This window comes from Macaca mulatta, chromosome 13 (genome assembly GCF_049350105.2).
Source record: "Macaca mulatta isolate MMU2019108-1 chromosome 13, T2T-MMU8v2.0, whole genome shotgun sequence".
Taxonomy (NCBI): domain Eukaryota; kingdom Metazoa; phylum Chordata; class Mammalia; order Primates; family Cercopithecidae; genus Macaca; species Macaca mulatta.
The window spans coordinates 87,293,596-87,315,884 of record NC_133418.1 but is presented as its reverse complement, the minus strand read 5'-3'; the positions used below and the strand labels follow the sequence as shown (position 1 = coordinate 87,315,884).

General features: G+C 42.1%; 1 long non-coding RNA gene across 1 annotated transcript in view; it reads left to right on the top strand.

Moving 5' to 3' along the window:
* Nucleotides 1-22,289, top strand: part of LOC144333608 (uncharacterized) — a 36,798-nt gene that overhangs the window by 1,446 nt on the left and 13,063 nt on the right. The window lies entirely within an intron of this gene.

Sequence of the window (22,289 nt, the reverse complement as noted above, 5' to 3'; positions counted from 1 at the left end):
TGAGTTTTGTTCTCCAGAAGTTACTTTCTATGATGCCAAGCCCACACATCTGTTGAGAAGCAGATGAGGAAGTTTCCCTTGGGATAAACTAAGTGGAGGTGATTCACATCACTCAAGGGCGATGCCATAGTCAGAAAAGGAAACTTGCTTAGGCAGAAAAGGAATCGTCTCTCATAACCAAACCATGGGAGCATAGGGTTGTGGCTGGACCTTAGGAATAATCTGGATGAGGAATCAATGATCCTAAGCCTTTGTCTCACCATCACTGGCCTCTGCTTTTCTGTACTTGATTCCATTCTGTCTGACAGACATCCTCCTGACAGCTGAAAACAAGACCAGCAGAAGCAACCAACCCTCACTGCTCACAGCTTGGGCCCAGTGCTCACCCCCAGGACCAGCTGACACTGATAGTAGCTGTTTTAAACCACAGGAATAAAATGGAGGAAAAATCATCTTCCAAAGACAACAAATGCTGCTCATGAAAGAAGGGTGCTGTGTAGATTCCCAATAAACAATATTATCTGTAAATGACTCTGGGAATCACTCATAAGTGATGATAAAGCTGATTATGCATTACCTAAATGTTATTTAGATTTGAAAAAATTGATTTGTAGCGTATAAAATTTCATTTTATATTACGGAAATAGAAATATGAAGGAATGGAAACATTTTTAAAACAAAGTTACACTAAGACATTAGCTCCTTTGACTCACATATTTCAAAAACAATGACGGTTTTCAGTGGAAAATAATGCTAAAAAGTTTTGAAAAATAACAGAAATAAGGAAGAATTTGAGTAATGAAACATTTATTCATTTTCCTTCAAGTATGTACAATATAGCTATAAAACAATTAGACTAAAAAGTGACAGGCACACCGGAACCTTAAACCAACAAATTTAATATATGGACATTTTGTTGGTATAATAATAGCATTAATATGTATTGAATGTTTACCAAGTGCAGGTAACTATTATAAAACCTTTATTGGCATGATCTGAATTAGTTCTCAAAACAAATAGTTGGCAAACTAAGGCCTGTGGGCCAAACTCGGCCCACCTTCTATTTTCGTACAGAGTTTTACTGGAACACAGCAACACTCATTCAATTATGCATTGTCTATGGCTACTTTTATGCTACAGCTATAGTAGCAGAGACTCTGTGGACTACAGAGCCTGAAGAATTTGCCAGCTGGCCCTTTACAGAAGAAGTTAGTTGATCCCTGCAAAACAATCCAATGGAGTAGGTACTGTTATTTCTGCTTTACCCCAAGGCCACAGAGTGGTAATTGTTAGGATAGTGATTCAAATCCTGAACTGTCTGACTATAAAGTCATCTTTTTAGATAGATTTACAACACAGAGCACAGGCCCTAGAGTCAGACTGTTTGGGTTCAGATCAGATTCTACTATTTAGTAGCTGCATATTGAACAGTTTGCTTAACTGCCCTGTACCTCGGATTCCTTTATAACTCTTCCCATTGGTAACAGATGTGGCTGGTCATCCTTCATGTCAGTACGAGCCTTGGACCCTGGCTGTCCCAGGCCCTGCATCTCAGGGCCTCCCACGCTTTGGAGTACCTCCTCTAACATTCTCAAAATTCCTCTGGGAACAGCTGGAGTAGCAGTGCCATCTGGGCAGGGTGCCCTGAGCTGGGACCAGTAAGTATCTTGGTCCCCATTTCTGCCCTTTGGAGTACTCTTTGATCTCTACTTCCCAACTCTTATGTGGGGCTGACCTGATGCCCCAAGGAGCTCCAGGACTCATATCTGCGGGTTTATTTTGGGGTCCTTGACCTGGCCCTGATTCCAGGTAGGTGACCTGATGAGCTACTGCTCCCCAGAATAGCCCAGTTTTTCTCGTTGAGTCACCAGGCAAGTGCAGATATGTTGATTTTGATGACTCTCACTTACATAAAACCCATAAGTTGAAGGCTCTGAGGTTCTCATGGCCCGCTGCCAGCCCTTGACTAGAGCGATATGTGGGGTCCATGTGTCAGGTCTCACTGCTCCATGTCCAAATAAATAGTGGCTTCCAATCTATAGCATCCCAGGGCAGTGAAGGTGGTGTCACTCACCCTCTCCCCTGTGCCCCTCCCATCACTAGCACCAGGAAAATCAGACTCCTTCCCTGAGCATTCTTCCAGAGCATTGTCTGTCCCCAAAGAGCATTTGACACTTGCTCTGCAATGCTAGCAGACCCTTCTGCTTGAGGCCCTCCAATCAATGTGTTGCCTGTATCAATGTGTTGACATGAACCCTCTGTGCTTAAGCCATGTTGGTGAGAGGTGGACATTTCTTGCACAAATAGGACCATTCTTTTTCTACCCATGGGTTCCCCCCACCTCCCCATGGTGATAGTGTGTGGAAGGCAAAGGTGCTGTCAGCATTAAAATAAATCACATTCTAGGAATGCAGGAATTACCCTAGGGAGTTCAAGAGAAGATATGGTCAGAAAATGTGCTCTTCTATATTTATGCTATAAAATTTCAAACAGTGAATTTAACATTCTCAGAAAATGAATTAACATTCACATTTTCCTGCATACTCTGGGCAAGACTTGACTTTGTGGTCATCATCTCCAAAGCACAGTAACCGCCCTCCTTTGAGAGCATCATTGGAAGCCAGGATTCATGGGTGGCAGTGGGGATGATACAACATGATTGATGATATAACCAGCATTAAATAAATGATATTAAGGAAATCCAGAGGCTAGAAAATCTGTTTCAGTACAAACAAATGCTGAAGAGCTGGTGTTGTAATAACAGCATTGCTACCCTTTTCTCCCAGTGAGAAATGTGGAATTAGCACATCCAACAATAAACACAGAGGATTCTGGCATCTGCACAGAAAGTGATGGTGCCTAGACACTATGAAAAAAATCTGAGGAGTGGCGCCCAAGATGGCCGAATAGGAACAGCTCCAGCCTCCAGCTCCCAGCATGAGTGACGCAGAAGAAGGGTGATTTCTACATTTTCAACTGAGGTACCGGGTTCATCTCAGTGGGGCGTGTTGGACAGTTGATGCTGGTCCGCGGGTGCAACCCGACCAGCGAGAGCTGAAGCGGGGTGAGGCATCACCTCACCTCAGAAGTGCAAGGGGGAAGAGAATTCCTTTTCCTAGCCAAGGGAAACTGAGACACACAACACCTGGAAAATCAGGTAACTCCCACCCTAATGTGCTTTACCAAGGGTCTTAGCAAACGGCACACCAGGAGATTATATCCCACACCTGGCCCAGAGGGTCCCACACCCACGGAGCCTCCCTCATTGCTAGCACAGTAGTCTGAGATCTAGCTGCAGCGAGGCTGGGGGAGGGGCGCCTGCCATTGCTGAGGCTTAAGTAGGTAAACAAAGCTGCCAGGAAGCTTGAACTGGGTGGAGCCCACTGCAGCTCAAGGAGGCCGGCCTGCCTCTGTAGACTCCTCCTCTGCGGACAGGGCATAGCTAAACAAAAAGCAGCAGAAACCTCGGCAGAGGTAAAAGTCCCTGTCTGACAGCATTGAACAGAGCAGTGGTTCTCCCAGCATAGAGGCTGAGATCTGAGAACAGACAGACTGCCTGCTCAAGTGGGTCCCTGACCCCGGAGTAGCCAAACTGGGAGACATCCCCAACTAGGTGCAGACTGACACATCACACCTCACATGGCTGGGTACACCCTGAGATGAAGCTTCCAGAGCAAGAATCAGACAGCAACACTCGCTGTTCAGCAATATTCTATCTTCTGTAGCCTCTGCTGCTGATACCCAGGCAAACAGGGTCTGGAGTGGACCTCAAGCAAACTCCAACAGACCTGCAGCTGAGGGTCCTGACTGTTGGAAGGAAAACTAACAAACAGAAAGGACACCCACACCAAAACCCCATCAGTACATCACCATCATCAAAGACAAAAGGCAGCTAAAACCACAAAGATGGGGAAAAAGCAGTGCAGAAAAGCTGGAAATTCAAAAAATCAAAGCGTATCTCCCCCTCCAAAGGAACGCAGCTCATCGCCAGCAATGGAACAAAGCTGGACAAAGAATGACTTTGACGAAGAGAAAGCTTGAGAGAAGGCTTCAGTCAATCAAACTTCTCAGAGCTAAAGGAGGAACTATGTAACCAGCGCAAAGAAACTAAAAACCTTGAAAAAAGAATGGATGAATGGATAACTAGAATAATTAATGTAGAGAAGACCTTAAAAGAACTGAGATGAAAACCATGACACAAGAACTATGTGACAAATGCACAAGCTTCAGTAACCGACTTGATCAACTGGAAGAAAGGGTATCAGTTATTGAAGATCAAATGAATGAAATGAAGCAAGAAGAGAAATGTAGAGAAAAAAAGAGCAAAAAGAAATGAACAAAGCCTCCAAGAAATATGGGATTATGTGAAAAGACCAAATCTATGTCTGATTGGTGTGCCTGAAAGTGACGGGGAAAATGGAACCAAGTTGGAAAACACTCCGCAGTTTTCGAGGAGAACTTCCCCAAACTAGAAAGGCAGGCCAACATTGAAATTCAGGAAATAGAGAAAACACCACAAAGATACTCCTTGAGAAGAGCAACTCCAAGACACATAATTGTCAGATTCACAAAGTCGAAATGAAGGAAAAAATGTTAAGGGCAGCCAGAGAGAAAGGTCGGGTTACCCACAAAGGGAAGCCCATCAGACTAACAGCAGATCTCTTGGCAGAAACTCTACAAGCTAGAAGAGAGCAGGGGCCAATATTCAACATTCTTAAAAGAATTTTCAACCCAGAATTTCATATCCAGCCAAACTAAGTTTCATAAGTGAAGGAGAAATAAAATCCTTTACAGACAAGCAAATGCTTAGAGATTTTGTCACCACCAGGCCTGCCCTACAAGAGATCCTGAAGGAAGCACTAAACATGGAAAGGAACAATAGGTACCAGCCATTGCAAAAACATACCAAAATGTAAAGTCCATCGATGCTAGGAAGAAACTGCATCAACTAACGAGCAAAATAGCCAGCTAATATCATAATGACAGGATCAAGTTCACACATAACAATATTAACCTTAAATGCAAAAGGACTAAATGGTCCAATTAAAAGATACAGACTGGCAAATTGGATAGAGTCAAGACCTATCAATTTGCTGTATTCAGGAGACCCATTTCACATGCAGAGACACACATAGGCTCAAAATAAAGGGATGGAGGAAGATCTACCAAGCAAATGGAAAACAAAAAGAAGCATGGGTTGCAATCCTAGTCTCTGATAAAACAGACTTTAAACCATCGAAGATCAAAAGAGACAAAGAAGGCCAGGACATAATGGTAAAGGGATCAATTCATCAGGAAGAGCTAACTATGCTAAATATATGTGCACCCAATACAGGAGCACCCAGATTCATAAAGCAAGTCCTTAGAGACTCACAAAGAGACTTAGACTACCATACAATAATAATGGGAGACTTTAACACCCCACTGTCAACATTAGACAGATCAATGAGACAGAAAGTTAACAAGGATATCCGGGAATTGAACTCAGCTCCACACCAAGCGGACCTAATAGACATCTACAGAACTCTCCACCCCAAAGCAACAGAATATACATTCTTTTCAGCACCACATTGCACTTATTCCAAAATTGACCACATAGTTGGAAGTAAAGCACTCCTCAGCAAATGTAAAAGAACAGAAATTATAACAGACTGTCTCTCAGACCACAGTGCAATCAAACTAGAACTCAGGACTAAGAAACTCAAAACCACTCAACTACATGGAAACTGAACAACCTGCTCCTGAATGACTACTGGGTACATAACGAAATGAAGGCAGAAATAAAGATGTTCTTTGAAACCAATGAGAACAAAGACACAACATACCAGAATCTCTGGTACACATTTAAAGCAGTGTGTAGAGGGAAGTGTATAGCACTAAATGCCCACAAGAGAAAGCAGGAAAGATCTAAAATTGATACCCTAACATCAGAATTGAAAGAACTAGAGAGGCAAGAGCAAACACATTCAAAAGCTAGCAGAAGGCAAGAAATAACTAAGATCAGAGCAGAACTGAAGGAGATAGACCCACAAAAAACCCTCCAAAAAATCAATGAATCTAGGAGCTGGTTTTTTGAAAAGATCAACAAAATTGATAGACTGCTAGCAACACTAACAAAGAAGACAAGAGAGAAGAATCAAATAGATGCAATAAAAAGTGATAAAGGGGATATCACCACCGACCCCACAGAAATACAAACTACCATCAGAGAATACTATAAACACCTCTATGCAAATAAACTAGAAAACCTAGAATAAATGGATAATTTCCTGGACACTTACACTCTTCCAAGACTAAACCAAGAGAAAGTTGAATCCCTGAATAGACCAATAGCAGGCTCTGAAATTGAGGCAATAATTAATAGCCTACCAACCAAAAAAAGTCCAGGACCAGATGGATTCACAGCTGAATTCTACCAGAGGTACAAGGAGGAGTTGGTACCATTCCTTCTGAAACTATTCCAATCAATAGAAAAAGAGGGAATCCTCCCTAACTCATTTTATGAGGCCAACATCATCCTGATACCAAAGCCTGGCCAGGGACACAACAAAAAGAGAATTTTAGACAAATATCCCTGATGAACATCATGGCAAAAATCCTCGATAAAATACTGGAAAACTGAATCCAGCAGCACATCAAAAAGCTTATCCACCATGATCAAGTGGGCTTCATCCCTGGGATGCAAGGCTGATTCAACATATGCAAATCAATAAACGTAATCCAGCATATAAACAGAACCAAAGACAAAAACCACATGATTATCTCAATAGATGCAGAAAAGGTCTTTGACAAAATTCAACAGCGCTTCATGCTAAAAACTCTCAATAAATTTGGTATTGATGGAATGTATCTCAAAATAATAAGAGCTATTTATGACAAACCCACAGCCAATATCATACTGAATGGGCAAAAACTGGAAACATTCCATTTGAAAACTGGTACAAGACAGGCATGCCCTCTCTCACCACTCCTGTTCAACATAGTGTTGGAAGTTCTGGCCATGGCAATCAGGCAAGAGAAAGAAATAAAGGGTATTCAATTAGGAAAAGAAGTCAAATTGTCCCTGTTTGCAGATGACATGACTGTATATTTTAAAACCCCATTGTCTCAGCCCAAAATCTCCTTAAGCTGATAAGCAACTTCAGCAAAGTCTCAGGATACAAAATCAATGTGCAAAAATCACAAGCATTCTTATACACCAGTAACAGACAGAGAGCCAAATCATGAATGAACTCCCATTCACAATAGCTTCAAAGAGAATAAAATACCTAGGAATCCAACTTACAAGTAATGTAAAGGACCTCTTCAAGGAGATCTACAAACTGCTGCTCAGTGAAATGAAGGAGGACACAAACAAATGGAAGAACATACCATGCTCATGGATAGGAAGACTCAATATTGTGAAAATGGCCATACTGCCCAAGGTAATTTATAGATTCAATGCCATCCCCATTAAGCTACCAATGACTTTCTTCACAGAATTGGAAAAATCTGTTTTAAAGTTCATATGGAACCAAAAAAGAGCCCGCATTGCCAAGACAATCCTAAGCCAAAAGAACAAAGCTGGAGGCATCATGCTACCTGACTTCAAACTATACTACAAGGCTACAGTAACCAAAACACCATGGTACTGGTACCAAAACAGAGATATAGACCAATGGAACAGAATAGAGCCCTCAGAAATAATACCACACATCTACAACTATCTGATCTTTGATAAACCTGAGAAAAACAAGAAATGGGAAAAGATTCCCTATTTAATATATGGTGCTGGGAAAATTGGCTAGCCATAAGTAGAAAGCTGAAACTGGATCCTTTCCTTACTCCTTATACGAGAATTAATTCAAGATGTATTAAAGACTTAAATGTTAGACCTAAAACCATAAAAACCCTAGAAGAAAACCTAGGGAATACCATTCAGGACATAGGCATGGGCAAGGACTTCATGTCTAAAACACCAAAAGCAATGGCAATGAAAGCCAAAACTGACCAATGGGATCTAATTAAACTAAAGAGCTTCTGCACAGCAAAAGAAACTACCATCAGAGTGAACAGGCAACCCACAGAATGGGAGAAAATTTTTGCAATCTACCCATCTGACAAAGGGCTAATATCCAGAACCTACAAAGAACTCAAACAAATTTACAAGAAAAAATCAACTCCATCAGTGACAGACTGGATTAAGAAAATGTGGCACATATACACCATAGAATACTATGCAGTCATAAAAAGATGAATTTGTGTCCTTTGTAGAGACATGGATGCAGCTGGAAACCATCATTCTCAGCAAACTATCACAAGAACAAAACCAAACACCACATGTTCTCACTCATAGGTGGGAATTGAACAATGAGATCACTTGTACACAGGAAGGGGGAACATCACACACTGGGTCCTATTGTGGGGAGGACGGGAGGAGGGATAGCATTAGGAGATATACCTAATGTAAATGACATGTTAATGGGTACAGCACACCAACATGGCACATGTATACATGTGTAACAAACCTGCACGTTGTGCACATGAACCCTAGAACTTAAAGTATAATAAAAAAATTAAAAACAAAAAAAAATGCTGTCAAAAAAAAAATCTTCCCTTGTACTGAACAATAAGCAAATACAAAAATACCTATCCTTTACCCATTATTCTAAATCTTCATTGATAAGTCATGACTCAGTCCTGTGAATTTTGTAAAACATTAAATCAAATTCTTTATACAGACAGGGACTTGGCAGAAAATGTTTTCCAGGGACACATACCATAAAGATGCCCTGCTTGGTATCGCCTCATTTTCTGTTCTGTGAAGTCACTCTTGCTTCCACTTGCAGTTCCTCCTGTCTTTTCCTCACATTGGTGCTTTCCCACGTTTTTTTTTTTTTTTTTTTTTCCCCTCATTTAGGGTGTTCTTTCCTCCTTTTCAAAAATCACTTATGCTTTGTAATATTTGTAGCCCTCGGCTTCTTTCCAAGAGGTAATTTTGCCTTTCCCTGTCTCTTTGGTCATCTGTCTGTCTTAGCCTGTCAGACATTCTCTCATACTCTACACATGCACACGCATGCACACTCTGTACATATACACTACACTACGCACATATCACATATACACACAACTGATAAACATTTTGTTTTAATGTATAAGCAGCATGTTTACACAGAATTTGTCCTTGGCTTTAGGAACTATAGAACTCACCAAATAGAGGGCTACATATCTGATACAGGAGAGAGAGTCCAGGATTACTTGCTTTCATTCTCAATCTTGTCTGGATAATCAGGTTACAGTATGCTAAGGACACCGAGATGCCCAGGATGGCACAAGTGGAAATTCTTCTAGATGCCTTGTGGTTCACTCTTGAGTGTCTGTAGTTAGAACTTGATTCTTTACTGGCCTATGGATCAAGTGTCCTGTGGTTTGTGACAGCTGCAGTGTTGGATGAGATAACTGGGGGTGCTGGGCATAATTCATTCCCATGTGTCTACATTCTGACTATAGAAAGCTATTGACCTAAAATAACATGTCATTTAAAAATATTTTGATAGTGTAAGATCCATTTTTTGTTTTGGATCAGGAGGCACTACAGTAAATTTTTACATGTCATACCTCTTTGTTTTCACAGATAATTTATATTTCTTTATCTCTGACACTATTTGGCTATCCTAGAAATAGCTGATGACACCAATTAGGATATACACTCAGTCGCTGATGACGTCCTATCCTATTATGTGTTCATGCACAGCAGGGCAGGGTATCTGAAATACATTTGCTTTAGCACATTTAGATAATGTGTGGGAAAGGTGACAGGTTTTTATTTTCTTTTTTGCCAATTTGTACATTAGTGTCTCTTAAGTGGCAGATTAAAAATTTCTTAAAGCACTAACACTGATTAAAAATGTTTGTTTAGGCTTGTTCAGAATTCTAAGTGCTTGCAGGATCCAAATCACATTCTCGTCCTTTAAGCCAACATTTTAAAAGCCTGTAATGGCTGTATCTTATTGAAGCAAATGAAATAACTTTCTATAGGGCTATTTTCTTTTATAAGGTAAATAACTAAAACTTGTAAGTATGGAAAACAATCCAGATCCTTAGACATATTTGTAAGTATATATTTTTAATAAATGTTTCAGTCCTATTAGTCTCTCTCATTTTAATACACTGGCAAAATGCATAATACTTTGTTCTTTTCTCAAAACTCTTTTTCAGAATTTATGGCATTTCTTGTACCCGGTAAAGACTACTGATAAGCCATTTCTTGTGGACTAATAAAAAAGAATTCATGTTTGAGAAGCATTAATTTTAGTCTCTGCTTTTTATCTATTTATTCATTCTTTCATTCTTCATTCAGCAGCAGCTTCTGTGCTGGGCTGGGAGTCAGGTTGGAGGAATGTGCCCTCTCACCAGGAGGATGGACTTGATTGGATCACTTCGGGAGACCCACTGAATAGAGGGGCCTCTGCAAATGCAATGCGGCCCAAGAGGAGGGAATGGCTGATTCTAACACAGGCTTCACAGAGAAGGTGACAGAGGTTTTAATGGGTTAGGAAAAGAGGAATTCATGCAAAGACAGAAAGGCTGAAAAGACTGGTATTTGGGGAGTTCTGCAATGATAGGGAGAAGCTAAATGTGTGTGGCTGGTGGCATGAGTGAGAAGGGATGAGGCCAGAAGGTGAAGGGATTTGAGTGCCATTTTCAAGACTTTGTTTGGACTTTGTCTCCTGGCTATGGAGACCTCATAAGGACCTTTAGTCAGGGTGGTGACCTAGAGTGGGTACTATTGGAATCAGAGGCTCTTACAATAACTGTGAGAGGGAATAAGGACTTAAGGCAAAGACCTTCTGTGTGATTATAGACAAATTTATTATGCAATACAATAGATAAAAAATTAATGCATAAGTCTTCATAGCCCCTCTTCCTCTTCTCCCCTCCAGGAACATTCTAACAGAGCTATGGATTATGAGTTGGATTTCCTTGGGAGTTAAGAATATAAATATTCTAAATGCTTTAATTCTTCTTTGTTGCTACATCTTGATTTGTTTTTTCACTGTAACTGCACTGAGATCAGTCCCCATGGAGCTCTAGGTTATTAGGGCTACATAACATGTTTTCTTTTAGGAGAGCCAGTATAATGTTGGGTGACCCAAAGGTTAATGCCTATTTGGGGGCAGTTTGAAGACCTACTGGTTAGTCACATCTACAAAGATACAAGATAAGATAGGCAAGATCTTAAAAACCCAAATCCTGTCTGGTTTCCCGCTACCACAGAAGGTTCCTGAGGAATACTCCAGAATAAGAACATGCTATTTATTACCAGCTAAGGCTTTGTCCCTGACACCTCACAAAAGTGCCTATTCCAGGTCATGGACCTGGGTCAATCTGTGGGCAAGATATCAGAACCCTTTGCCTCCTCTGAACTCAGAAGCAATTAAGATGACATCCATCTTTGGATGCTCTCTCCTGGACTCTACCTGGTTCCTGCTTGGTTTTCTAAAAGAGGGAAAAAAAGAGGATGCTGCTTTCCAACCATAAGGACGCCTCCATCCAATCTTATCCTATCAGTTGCTAGGAAGGGAAAAGGAGAGAAGTGATCTCTGTTTTAAGAAAGTTGAACTTTAAAGGAAGAAGTTCTGAATGAAGTACCCCAATCAGGAGCAAGGATGCTTATCTTCTTTCCTCCTCTGATATGGTTTGGCTGTGTCCCCACCCAAATCTCATCTTGAATTGTAGTTCCCATAGTCCCCATGTGTCATGGGAGGGACCCAGTGAGAAGTAATTGAATTATGGGTGTGGTTACCTGCATGCTGTTCTTGTGATAGTAAGTTCTCATGAGATCTGATGGTTTTATAAGGGGCTTTTCCCCTCCTTCTCTCTGCACTTCTCCTTGTTGCCACCATGTGAAGAGGGATGTGTTTGCTTCCATTTCTGCCATGATTCTAAGTTTCCTGAGGCCTCCCCAGCCCTGCAGAACTGTGAGTCAATTAAACCTCTTTCCTGTATATTTAATAAACTATCCAGTCTCTGTTATATCTTTATTAGCAGCGTGAGAACAGACTAATACAGCTAACCCACTTTACCCTTAGCAGCATAGATTCAATTCCACCTTCTTTGTATGAATTAGGGTGTTGGGCAGAGTGAGTATTTGACTTTCATTTATTCATTGGATTTTACATCCAGGTTGTGCCACTAGCACAAAGAGTTCATGGAGGGCCTTGTATAGCTGTTTAGGAGTTTGGGCTTTATATGGTAAAGGAGAGTTTCTGAAGGTTGTTAATTTGGGACTTTATGGGTTTAGATGTTCAGTTAGAGAAGCTTAAATATTTTTTAAAATAAAGTATCTAAAAATATTTTTAGAGCCCATCACTCACAAAATTAAAAAAGAAAAACATTGGCAAAGGTCATACTAAAGACAGTGAAATAGTTAGGAAGCTGTTGCTATAATAGAAGCAAGGTATGATGAGGACCTGAATGAAGTCAGTGGCAGTGGGATTAGAGAAAAGAGACTGGACGTGAGAAATATTTAGGAGGCAAAAGAAGAGGGTTGTATGGAGAAAAGAACCACCTCCCGGGGTTTGTCCTGAGAAGCTGGTGGGATGGGATTGCCACTCACAAGCACAGGAGAAGGAAGATGGAAGCATATTTTTGATGGTGGTGAACTTGATTTGAAATATGGTAAATTTGGGGTTCTGGCAGGCCAAACAAGCAGAGATGTCCAGGGCTCATCTGAATATTCAGGTCTGAAGCCCAGGAGTTATATCTGGGTAGGAGATAGAGATGTGGGAGTCATCAGAAAATAGCTGGCAGTTGAAGCTCTGAAACAAGACATCACTAAGCAGAAGAATGAGAATGACCCTAGGGTGCATGGTAGCAATGGGGTCAGTAGCAGAAGAAGAACCGGGAAGAATTCACAGTGGTGTAGTTGGGGAGAGAGAAGGGAGTGAGAGGAGGAGCAGTGCCCTGGAGAGTCAAGTGCTGCAGAGAAGGAAGGGAGGTAGGATGGGGAACATCTGTGACTTTAGGAAAGTGGTTCATTGGTGACTGCCAAGCATAGCTTCAGTGCATGGTGGCAGTAGATCTGGAGGAAAGTGACTTCAGTGTATGTGAGGTGAGCAAATGGAGACATTGGTGTAAACGCCCCTCTCGAGGTTGTGGAAGCAGCTCACATTTTTGAGGCAGGACTGGGTTTGGTTTTCAGAGGTAGGGGTTCGAGCATATTCTCTGCAGAAGCCCTGTCAGTCAGTGAGACTGGTAAAGACTATTGTCATGTAGTCAGAGGCAGAGTCTCAATTCTACTCCTTGTCTTATCTCTGTCACACTGAATACTTTTGCTCTTTCTTACATCACCAGTTGGCTCCCGGGGCTCCCAGGCTTTTCTGGGTTTGCTCTGGGTTTGTTCACCTCTTGTGTTAGTCTGTTCTCATGCTGCTATGAAGAAATACCTGAGGCTGGGTAATTTACAAAGGAAAGAGGTTTAACTGACTCACAGCTCTGCAGGACTGGGGAGGCCTCAGGAAACTTCCGATCTTGGTAGAAGGGGAAGCAAACATGTCCTTCACATGGCAGCAGGAGAGAGAAATGCAAAGGGGGAACCCCTTATAAAACCATCAGATCTTGTGAGAACTCACTATTCATGAGAACAGCATGAGGGTAACTGCCCCCATGATTTAATTACCTCCTGCTGGTCCCTCCCATGACGTGGGGATTATGGGAACTACAGTTCAAGATGAGATTTGGGTGGGGACGCAGCCAAACCACATCACCCCTGTTAGAGGTGAAGGATTTGCTGTGCCCCTATCACTGCCACTCCCACTGCCACCAGGGCAGTCATGTCTCACCTGGTGTGACATTTGGTATCCCCATTCCTTCACTCATTTGTGCCTTCAGAGAGGACTCAGAGCCCTCAGGAGAGCTACAGGGTAGTCCCATAAATAGCCAGGGGCCAGTGAGATGATGTACTCTGAGGAGAGGCTTCCCAGAATACAAACATTAGGTGTCAAATGTGCTATGAGGACATTGAGGCATTGTACCCTCAGTACCTGTGGCAGGTAGGTGGGGCCTGGGCCAGCCACAACAGCCCTTTCACTTCCCTGTGGTGCTGTCCCAATGTCATAATTCTCTTTGTCATGATGTGGGAAGCACTGCCAGATGGGGCTCCACCTCCAGCACATTGGCTTTGGTTTCCTGAATGGTATTTAAATGCCCCCCGCATCAGGGTCTCGGCAAACCCTCTGGCCTCTTCAGTTTGCCCTCTGCATACTGGGAAGGCCTATTTAACTTTGCCTGGTGTCTGTGTGGAAGAAGTACTTCTCAGGCAAAGAGCTCCTGGAAGACAATCTCCCTAGCAACAACGAAGCATCCTCTCTGCAGTGTTTTCTGCTTCTCTGTTGTTGTTATCTGGATGACAGGGATTGAATCTGGCCTCTGCCAATATCAAATGCTGTCTGGGGCTGGAAACAAGCCTCAAAACATGTTTTAAATATTTTATTTCCCCCCATCTCCCCTAAGTCTGCCCACCATGCATATGCTTAAGGTTATCCCCCAGCGATCAATTGTGAGTGACGGTGACCCTCCTAAAGGTAGTCGACTTAGCCTGTGGCCTCAGGCACCACACCTGTGTCTGATTAGACACTGTTACCCTGCTTGAACATGTACCACATGAAAGCAGCTTTCTCTTGTGCTCTTAGTAGGAGGTGCTTTCTGGTAATGTTGGTGCAGGGCTAGACTTTTCTCCTGCTGAGCCTTTGCCTGGAATGTTCTCCTCTTCCTTGTCACCATCCAGAGCCCCACTAAGTCAGTGTAAACTCCCCTTCTTAAGGGAAGACTAAGGACCTGGGAAGTGGGGTCATCCTGGCCTTATCTCCTTAAAAAACCTAACTCTTCGGCCGGGCGCGGTGGCTCAAGCCTGTAATCCCAGCACTTTGGGAGGCCGAGGCGGGCGAATCACAAGGTCAGGAGATCGAGACCACAGTGAAACCCCGTCTCTACTAAAAATACAAAAAATTAGCCGGGCGCAGTGGCGGGCGCCTGTAGTCCCAGCTACTCAGGAGGCTGAGGCAGGAGAATGGCGGGAACCCGGGAGGCGGAGCTTGCAGTGAGCCGAGATTGCGCCACTGCACTCCAGCCTGGGCAACAGCGTGAGACTCTGTCTCAAAAAAAAAAAACAAAAAAAACCAAAAAAAAACCCTAACTCTTCAAGGGGGTCTTCCCTGTTAACCCTCTGTATTAGTTGGCTAGGGCTGCAACTGCCAGTACCAGGAACTGGATAACTTAACAGAAACTAATTTTCTCACAGTTTTGGAGATCAAGGTCAAGGTGCCAGCAGGTTTGGTTTCTCCTGAGACCTCTCTCTTTCGCTTGCAGATGGCCACCTTCTTGCTGTGTCCTCCCACGGCCTTTCCTCTGTGTGTGCGCACATCCCTAATGTCTCTTCCTCTTTTTATAAGCATATGAGTCCTATCCAATTAGGATCCCACCCTTATGAGTTCATTCAGCCTTAATTACTTCTTCAAAGGCTTTAGCTCCAAACATAGTCACACTGAGGGTTAGGGTTTCAACATATGAATTTTAAGGGAACATCATTCAGTCCACCTCGTTATCCTTAACATTCTCCATTTTTCTGTATTCTCTCCAGTGCTTGGGTATTGCATCAGTTTCCTGTAATTGCTTCAGCAAATTACTAAAAACTTGGTGGCTAAAAACAACAGAAATTTATTGTCTCACAATTCTAGAGGCCAGAAGTCTGGAATCAGTATCACTGGGCCGAAATCAAGCTGTCAGCAAGGCTGCACTCTCTCCAGAGGCTCTAGGGGAAAATCTGCCCCTTGCCTTTTTCACTTGTTGGTGGCAGGCAGCATTCCTTGATTTCTGGATCCATCACTCCATCCTCTGTGGTCACATTGTCTACTCTTCTGATCAAATTTCTCTTTGCCTCTCTCTTTAAGGGACAATTGTGATTGCATTTAGGGTCCACCCAGATAATCCAGAATAATGCCCCATCTCAAGATCCTTAACTTAATCATATCAGTAAGGTCCCTTTTACCAAATAAGGTGACTTTTATAGATTCCAGACATTAGAATCTCCTATCTTTGGGGCCATTATTCCACCAACCACAGGAGTATTGTTCATAATGTATCATTTGATGTTTTAACAAATGATAATATATCATTTGATGTTTTAACAAATAATATATCATTTGATGTTTTAACAAATGATAACATATAATTTGATATTTAACAGTTGACCTACAAGAAGAGCCCTTGTTGCACAGGCAGGAGACACAAAGATGTTTTTGCTGGGTGTGTTCAGACAAGATCACACCCTTGATACCATAATCTAGACCCATGGCTCTGTCCTCCCACATGACCTTCGCCTGAGGGGAGGGGCTGGGGACTACAGAACCAAGGAGTCTCCCTGGGGAGGTGAGGTTTCAGATGATCCAGGGGTCGGAAGAAGTTTCTCCCATGCATTTTATCTCATGGCTGGTTAGAGGGGTGGGCATCCCACTCCCAGAAGCCATTTCACTTTGAATACTTTGTTTACTTCTGGTTAGAAGTCTCCAGGAGTGTGGGCTCTGGTAAGAAGGTCCTGTTTTCCCTGGTCTCACACAATCAGGTCTGCTGCTTGTCTATATTTTGCTATCATGACGCTTTTACAATTTTTTCTCTCAATTACCTGAGGTACCTGATGAATATTCAACATGTTTATGAAGTCCAGAGTGCCAGATGTGTTGAAAATGAGCAATTTTAAACAACGGTGAATCTACCACTATTTTTTTTTTTTTTTTTTTTAAAGAGAGCGATTACTGAAGCTTCACAAACAGTGCTTTATTTAGTCATAGGAGCCATGGTCTGGTACTAGGATGGGAGGACTTTATTGGCTGCTAATCTAATATCTAAGATTGTGTTTGTCTGCTTTTCCTTCTTGCCATTTATGGTGAAAAATCTGCCAGAGCATCACAAGTGTTTTGTTTCTTGTTTCTAGTCCCATCCCAATTTCGTTTTCATGCAATGGGAGTCAGGTTTGGAAGATAATTGTGATTTCCTTCTCCTACTTTTAACAATGCCCTGCTTACTGTACAAAGTTATGTCTGAACCTTACTGTTTATTCTGAAAAACTCAATATGCAATTTTTAATGTCATTTCAAGCCTTCTGAAGTTTTATCTGTTTCTGGGGCATTGCTAATGGTTTACCTTAGAACGCAAAAAGAACTTATAAAGGAGATGTCAGGAGAAAATAATAATCTCCTCAATGCAATCATGTCATTAAGATGCTATTGTTAAGAGTGGGGGATGAGGCAGAGGAAAAGACCAGATAGTGACTTAGAAACATGAGCATTTGGCATTAAAGGCATTACTGTCTTGAAGCCTTCTAGCCTATAGGGTGTATGGAAACTTGTCAGTTATGGAGAGTTTTATATTAATCTCCTGTACCATCTAATTTGGTTGATTCAAAATTAGGTGTAATTGCAAGTACTCTTCTGGCACTAGGGAGACCAGCCAACAATAACCTTCATTATCTCTTCTGGTGAAGGCCACATTTGCTCCCAGGTAAATATCTTAGAAAAGCTCATCACTTCACTGCCCGTTTTTCTTTGGTCCCAGGCAAAATTATGCATTACATGAACTCACTCTTCATGCTTTTCCTGGTCTCTCTTGCTACCTTGTCCCAGGCCAGTTGCTAGAGACTTGTGCTCCCACAGTGGGCATCTGATAAGTGAGTTCACATTTCATTGTTGGTGGCTTGCAGATGTGTTAATCCTGGAATTATTCTAAGGGGACTCTATGCCTAATATAAAGCCTGACCCAAAAAGGAACCCATCTCCAAGGGTAGATTTTCTAGCCCTGGGGCAGCTGAGTGTAGAAGAAATTGTTTTGAGCAGTACTGTTTTTCTAGGGTCACACAAGTTCTGCCTATTTCACTTGTAGCAATGCTGGCCATGGGTATAAGGATGACATCCTTTGGAGTTTTAATGCACATTTCCTGGGACTTAAAGATGGGAATTTTCTATGGACACAGTACCTCAAAGGGATTCTTTGGGATTTTCAAGACCCAAAAGTAATGAAAGAATCTTTTCACTACAGATGATCCTTGACTTATGGTGGGGGCTACGTCCTGATAAGCCCATTGTAAGTTAAAAAATATAAGTAGAAAATGTGTTTTCAATTAAGAACCATCCTAAGTTGGGAACCATCTGTATTTTTGTGGGTATTTGTGGTGTAAACGTTGGGGACCATGTGCTATGCTGATAATGACCATCTGGTTGAAGTGCCTTGTAGGGTAAGGACTCACCCTGGGAGTGAGTGTGAGTTTCCCTGAGGGGTGGACAGTCCAGACATCACCTCTGGGAACAGGCAGGTCCTGGGAAGTCTGGGGTGAGCCTCAGTTTCATGAATCTGGACTTCAAGGAGTTTGAGATAACCTCTGGGGCTATTTGTTTCTACTCAATTGAATTGTTTTCCCTACTTTGTAAGCCAGAACTCCCGGCTCTCTTGGGTTCTAATGACCCAGGAGACTCTTCAATGACATTTGGATTCTCCTGTTTCCTGGGGTGCTTTTGTCCTTAATCCTGGGGATACTCAAAGTGTAAGCCAGCCTGGGAAAAGATGGATTGAAAGAAGTTCCAAGGCTGGAGAGATCATGAGGTCAGGAGATCGAGACCATCCTGGCTAACATCGTGAAACTCCACCTCCACTAAAAATACAAAAATAAACAAACAAACAAATAAATAAAGCCGGGCGTGGTGACGGGTGCCTGTAGTCTCAGCTACTAGGGAGGCTGAGGCAGGAGAATGGCATGAACCCAGGAGGTGGAGCTTGCAGTGAATCGAGATGGCGCCACTGCTCTCCAGCCTGGGTGACAAAGTGAGACTCCATCTCAAAAAAAAAAAAAAAAAAAGTTCCTGGGGCTGGGCGCAGTGGCTCATGCCTGTAATCCCAGCACTTTGGGAGGCCAAGGTGGGTGGATCATTTGAGGTCAGGAGTTCAAGACCAGCCTGTCCAAGATGGTGAAACCCTGCCTCTACTAAATATAAAAATTAGCCAGGCATGGTGGTGGGCACCTGTAGTCCCAGTCACTCGGGAAGCTGAGGTAGGAGAATCAGTTGAAACCAGGAGGCAGAGGTTGCAGTAAGCTATCGCGCCACTGCACTCCAGCCTGGATGACAGAGTGAGACTCTGTCTCAAATAAAAAGTTCCTTGGGATACTGCTGGTGGAACAGCTGCCCAGTGTGTTCAGCCCAGGGACTGTGATACCAGCTTGCTTCATCTGGAGTTGTTTCAGGAGACACTTAGTCCCTCTCACTTCCTTCATCTTCCTAAGTGACTTACCCTGAGCACCTCACATCAGCCTCACTATTGAGGTGTCCCTACTCTGGCCTTCAGGTCTCTGGGCACTATAGACTGGGCATGAGCTTTCACAAAATGTTGTCTAATTTTATACAAATATCTATCCTGGGAACCACCTGTTCAGTAGTCTGATTCCAGAATCTTTTCTTCTTCCACTGGAGTCTTCTCAGGAGTGGGTCCCAATCTTGCAGACCTAGAAGTGGGCATTTTTTACACCAATTCCTGTTCCTGGACTGTTTTGAATAGAAGCACTACTAGGATGTGAGTGTATCCTTTGGTTTGCTCATAATATTCTTTTCCTTCCAAGAATGCCCCTTCTCTCTCAAATGATCTCAGCAGACCCTCAAGGTACCTTTTGGGTCCTTCTTTTCCACAAAACTGCCCCAGGTCTCTCCCTCCCCAGAACTCAACTTCCTTTTTTCCCCCCAATGATCCTTTTGGCAATGAATCACATGCATACTTTGTGACATACTCCAATAATCACTTTATGGTGAGCATAATACCCACTTGACTTAGCTTTGCTCATTTTGATGTACGGCAGACATCTCTGAGTGATGAGTCTCTGGAATATTAACTCTATTCTGCACTTAGCTTTGCTCATTCTGATGTATGGCAGACATCTCTGTCTGAGTGATGAGTCTCTGGAATATTAACTCTATTCTGCATGATGGCTTTGGTTTGGGCAGATGTTTTTATCTATCACCCGTGTCGATCTGCTTTCCATGAGGGAAATTTGGCTGACCTTTAGAGGATGGATTACTGACCTCCATTGGGAGCCAATGGAAGTGACATCATTAACGGATTTTTTTTTTTTTAACAGCAAAAATGGAAGATAATTAAATGCAGCACAGTAGTTGTAAAACAGATTTCATTGTGTTATACATCACTTCATAAAGTAAGCATAGTTCCCATTCTTCCACATGTTTTTTTGCAGCATTTTACCACAGAATAATGACTCCCTAACAACTCAGCTGAAAAATATTTAGATCTACTTGCTCTAAGAATAAGGTCAACATTAAACATTCTCAGATGAAAAGCTTGCTGGATGAAATAGTGCACCATCAGAATAAAGCATGCAATATATTTACAGTCAGATGAAACAAGTATGTCCATAAATCTACCAGAAAGACCATCTCCTTCTTTAGGAAATACATGTATTGCTTAGCCAGTACCAATAAGTTAATGTGGTGTGAGTAATTTTGGGTATTCTGGCCTTCCTGAATCTCATACAGCCAAACGAACCAGAAGGTTTCCCCTCTGGGTTGATGGTGGCTTATCATTTGGCATCTGGAAACTTCTCTTATTTTGCTGGATATGGCTCTCTAGTGGGTGGGGACACAGGGCAGCACCCAATAACCCTGATTATATGGCTTACTGACTTGCCTAAGAAAAATAAGTCAATCATTCAGATTAATCTGGGAAGCTAATTCTAAAATCAGATTTTATGAGAATTGCTACATTTGGGGCTATGTTAACCTCATTTCCAAAAGAAAAACTCTTACTGGAGAGAAACCATCATGTTGGCTCATTCTATTGTGTTTATATATTTCACAGTACAATGATTCAGTCTTGCCAGGTTCCATATTAGGAGGAGGATTAGAACTACATCATTCAGTATTTTCTTTTATCTGTTCTAAAATATTTATCAAGTTAATTTATAGACTTACAAATTTTTTCCATTCCAGGACGTCATTTGCAGGGAGCCTTCAGAAAAAACAGGTCACTTGCAGTAATATAGGACTAAACTGTGATTCTGGAGACTCGGGTTTCTCTTTGCTGTTCAACCAGTATAGTCTTTTGTGTGTGCTGTTAAGTGATTTCTGGCTCACTGAAATGTGATAATGACTTCATATTTGTGAAGCGCTAAGTATCCTGATATTTTGCTCTTTTCAAGCAGATAATTTCAGGCAGAAATAATATAGCTTATCTTTTGCTAGATCTCACTAGGGGGAAAAAATCGCTCACAAGAGCCTTGCCTACCTCAACAAGAAGGGTCTCTACTTACACAAATGGCTTGGTTTCTTCTCTGGTTATTGGGTCACAGGTGGCTCGCCATTTGCTTTGAGTTTGCAAAAAAAGTACATCTTGGGTTTCCTTATCTTTAAACAAGTAAAGATAAATTCGGTTAAAGTGTGAGAAGGTTCACAGGATGAGAACATCAATTCAGCTCATAGCAGGTGTAGGTCTAAAGTGCCTCTTTGCAGGAAAGCAAGCCACCACCAGCTGTCCACCTGCTCTCTGGGGAAGGGACCAGGCATTGGAAACGCTGCCTCAGGAGAAGTGACTCAACAAAATCATTTATAAGCCGGAGTAGCTTTGTTTCCTCTTTCTAATATGGGCATATTTATTGCCATTTCAATTACACCTAATTCAATTAATGGAAGAAAATGTATATGAAAGGACTCCCAGAAACTAAAATGGCTAACTATAGGCAGGATGCCTATAGTTCACTCAAATGTCTGAGTGAACAGTGATTATTTAGACTCTATCAAACAAACCCAGTACTGGCAAGGCTGTTCTCTCCCCAGTACTTACCAGAGAGGGAGCAGAGATAATGCGCAGCCACATTCCTCCCCATTTCATGAAATAGTTTCATCTTTACCTTGAGGTCACGCTACAGATGAAGAGTAAAATGACAGACTGAATATGATCAGTACTAATTAAAATGGGGGGAGGTATTGAAAGAGTCTAAAATTGGCTACAAATAATGAGATACATTGGACTCTTCCTCATTAACAAGATTTAAAATAGGCTGGGAAATTTCTACTTGGAACTGTGAACTGTGATGGGTGTGGTCCAACAGAAAAAGAACACTGGAGAATCATGGATAATAAAATACAACTGGGAAGTTAAGGAAAGCATGCAATGCCCTAGGACAAGCTTGTCCAACCTGTGGCCTACATGAAGTCCAACACAAATTTTTAAACTTTCTTAAAACAGTCTGAGGTTTTTTTTGT